Consider the following 3,920-nt stretch of genomic DNA (forward strand, 5'->3'; position numbering starts at 1 on the left):
CCCCGCCTCGGTTATAGATCTGCTTCACAGCACTTTGCCAGCTTTCTTCATTTGGTTGTAGCAAGAAGTCTCAAACTCACCATGTAGCAGTAGGACCTCTCAGCTCCCCGCTTCACCCCCAAACCTGCTCTTCTGTTTTCGAAAGAGGTTCATATTGTCACCATCCTCCCAAGGTAAAACCTCAGCAACTTTTTTTGGTTTTTCTTTTCACACTTCCCCATCCAGTTGGCTGCCAACTCCTGTTCGTTTTTTCTCTAAAATTTTTAAATTTGTTCCTTTCTTTCAAGTCCCACTGTTTCTCTTCTTTTGTTTGAATAATGCGCCTTCAGTCTCCACCTTTCTAACTCATACTCTGACTTCAGAATTACTTTTAAAAACATGAGTCTGACTAGCATTCAACTGCTTTTAAACCCTCAATGGTTCCCCATTCCTCCAAAATAAAGTTTAAACAAGCAGACAGGGACCTTCACAATCTGTCCCAACTGCCCTTCCCAGCTTCATTCCTTCTCCCTTTGTCCTGTGGCTATTGGAGGCTTGTGACTCTTTAAACTTGGGGTGCATTTTCCTGCCTCCATGACTTTGCTTCTGTTATTGGCTAGGCTAGTTTTCTCAGCCATGAACACTTACAAATATTTCTCTAAGGCCCTGCTCAAACATAACTGCTTTGATGCTTTCTCTCTTCCCTAACCCAGGAAGACACCCACTCTCTCTTCTGAGTTCTTAAGCTGTTGCTTTTCACTTTGTCCCCTGGTTGGTGATGTATAGGTGCGACTCTCTCCTAGATTATGAGTTCCTTGAAGAAAGTTCATTTGTCTGGTGCCCATAGGGACACTGGTGTCTCAGAGTTTGGCTCATTTGTAGTACTTAAGAAATGCTGGTTGAATTGGGTGATAGGGGAAATTTCAAGAATATTCAGTGCTGAAAATAATTCTCCCCAATTTGACCTAAAAAAGATTATGAAGAAGGGTTAATGGAAGACAGTGTTGATGGGATGGGGATAAGGAGTGACGTAGAATGCTTTAGACTTGAGTGGAGGTTTTCTTCCCACCTAAATATTCCCCAATTGCTTTCCATTTATCAGAGGGAAGAGATTTTTAACTTACATCATCAGAATATGTCTATTGCTAGAAAAATTTAGTTATTCATCCAGAATACAGTCCCTCCCACCTCATTTTTTCAGTGAATGTTTGAGGCTGACCCTCAGAATGCAGCTATGAAAGGCTCTTTGAGTGGGTATTTCAGACCATATACACAAGATTTGTTTTATGATGGTGAGGAATTAAGAAAAACATTTCAGAAAAACATTTCCAAAAATTCCTGTATAGAGGTTTTGTCTTTTCCTGGGTGCATTTATCCATTTTTTGTTTGTGCTTAAGGCAGGTTAAAAGTAGAAAGTACCTTGGAAAATACTACAGCACTTAGTAGTTGGTTTGTCCTGCCCTCATTTTTGCCTTACCAGGACAAGACATTTCACCAGTGGCTAGACTCATCAGAATATTGCTTACTCAGACTTTTGAGAGTGTTTTGTTTCTTTCAACAAAACTCTCTGTCAGGGACATACTCCCACTGCAATCCAACTGCTCTTCTTTTGCTGTGTTCTGTGCCCAGTGATTTATAGGAGCTGGTTTTTATCTGAAGGCAGTGAGTGGAGCTTCTAGGCCTTTATAAATATATGGAGGGAGCCTGAGATTAACTGATAAATGGAAGGCCCTCAAAAGGCCTTGGAAAGATGTGCCCAGGATAAAGAAGGGCAGAGGACAATGTTAGGCCTTGTGTGAGGGACCGGAGGGTGGAGAGACAAAGGAGGGTAGAGAGCCAAGACAACTGAAGGCCCCGGTGGGTCCTAAGGGGCATAATGAGGCCAGTGGTGAACAGACAACAGTCAGCAAACTTGATCCAGAGGTGACAGCGAGAGTGTGGTCAACTAATAGCAGCTTCTAGAATGCGACACATGCCAGTGATGATTCTGCCATCTCAAGGATTACTAGGTGCCATAGCAAAGTTTACCAGCTGGCCGACTACTGGTTAGTGGCCTGGCTGCACGCTTTTTGAGTGAACAGTCCTTTGCAGTTTCCGGGATGGTTTACGTTGTAGTATTTAGCTGTGCTCTAGTCTTGGACTTTTCATTTAAAATCTAGGCTACTGTTTGTAGGGTTGGTGGATCAGGTTCTGCCTTTCTCTGCAGGTTGGATATATGCATCCTATACATGCTGCCTGTAACTGTTGGGAAATCTTGATGCCCAGACATTCAACTTAAAGTCTGAAGCAGGAAGGTTCCTCACTGTGGGAAGTTATCAAAAGGTTGGAGGTCTTTAGAGGCATAGAGTGGTGAGATGCTATTGTGAAACCAAATCAGATTGCTCTGGGGTAGGAAATCGGTACCCTCTGCAAGGTGGTGGCCCATACCTGTGAGGACAAATGAGGTCGTTTGCATTCAGAGCTGTGTGAAGTCACTTTGCCCAGGAGACTGGAAAAATACCCAAATGGCCAGTCGCTGGGTGAGCCAGGTGGGCGCGTATTAGAGTGGGTAACTTGGTACCCGTGCCGTCAATGTAGCAACTCCATCGGCAGCCTCGGTTTAGCTGCTCTCCCTGCTTCTGACCCAGAAAACACTCAGAAAATGACTGCAGTGAAATGCATCTTCAAGGTGAAGCTTTCATTACAGGTGGAGGGAGGGAAGCGGAGTTGATCCCAGGGGCTCAATACTTACTTCCTAAATGTGCTGGGAGTGAGCTTTGTTTATGCTCTGACCCAGAGGAAGTCACTTTACATCTCACCCTGTTTCCAGCAAAGAGTGCCTTCTGCTTGTTTTGCATAAGCCTTGTGCCTCCTCTGCAGAGGAGGCACAGAATGAACTGGGAGCTATAAAATTTCCTGGTGTCATAATTCTTTGCAAACAGCGGGGTCTAGTGAGCAGTGTATTTGGTTTGCAAGTGATCATTACATTCTATACTTGGTTTCTCTGTCTGCAAAATGGTGGGAATGCTTTCTCCTTGAAATGTGAAGGTCAAAATGAAATAGCGTATTTTCCTTTTTTAAAACCAGATGCTTAAAGCATCACAACATCTCAGAGATAGTCTGTGGATAAAACGTAATGAGAGTACCTTGCAGACATCATCTAATAACCTAGAAATCTCTGAAGAGCGACTGGTTCAGCTCCCCTGTTTTACAATAAGGGAGATCCGCAGAGAGGAGGTAATTTGCCCGAGGTTACAGAGTTAGTTAGCTTAGACTCTAAGTGGAAAGCAGGTCTTTCCATCCATGGCCTAGTCCTTTTTCTCTTCCTGTCTCTCCCCCTCCTCTTCCTCTTTCAGCTTATAAAAACTAGTTTTAAAAAATTATAACATGAACACATACCAATGGAAAAACTAATTCAAGCCATACAGAAGAGTGTAAATGGTACTCCTAGACCCATTTCCGGAGGTAACCAGCATTAACAATTTCTCATATATCCCTCTAGGGGTTTTCTAGGCACATGTAAACATATACACATAGGTATCAGTATGTAAGGGTTTGTGTTGGTGTATGTACGTGCATGTGTATATATGTAACATGTATATATATGTAACATGTATACACATATACACATTGTAGTTTATTTTTCATGCTCTACTACAACTTACGCTTTTCACTTAATGATGAAACACTTTGGAGGTCTTTGTATATCAGAACATAGAGATTGACCTCTTTCATTCTTAACAGCTACTTAGTAGCTTATGCTCCTATTTCTCCATGACTTTAAGTCGTAGAAGCAGCATCATGGAGTTTGAGTCTTGAATTCATGATGATGATGTAAGAATCCATATTTTATGTGAGCATCCAGGAAGAGGAATGACTTCTGACAAGGTCAAATGGCATGAATTTCCTGAGACCCTGCTTCTATTTTCTGCTACTACTTATGAGCCTCTGTTATATGCCAG

This window comes from Pteropus vampyrus, unplaced genomic scaffold (genome assembly GCF_000151845.1).
Source record: "Pteropus vampyrus isolate Shadow unplaced genomic scaffold, Pvam_2.0 Scaffold15, whole genome shotgun sequence".
NCBI classification, from domain to species: domain Eukaryota; kingdom Metazoa; phylum Chordata; class Mammalia; order Chiroptera; family Pteropodidae; genus Pteropus; species Pteropus vampyrus.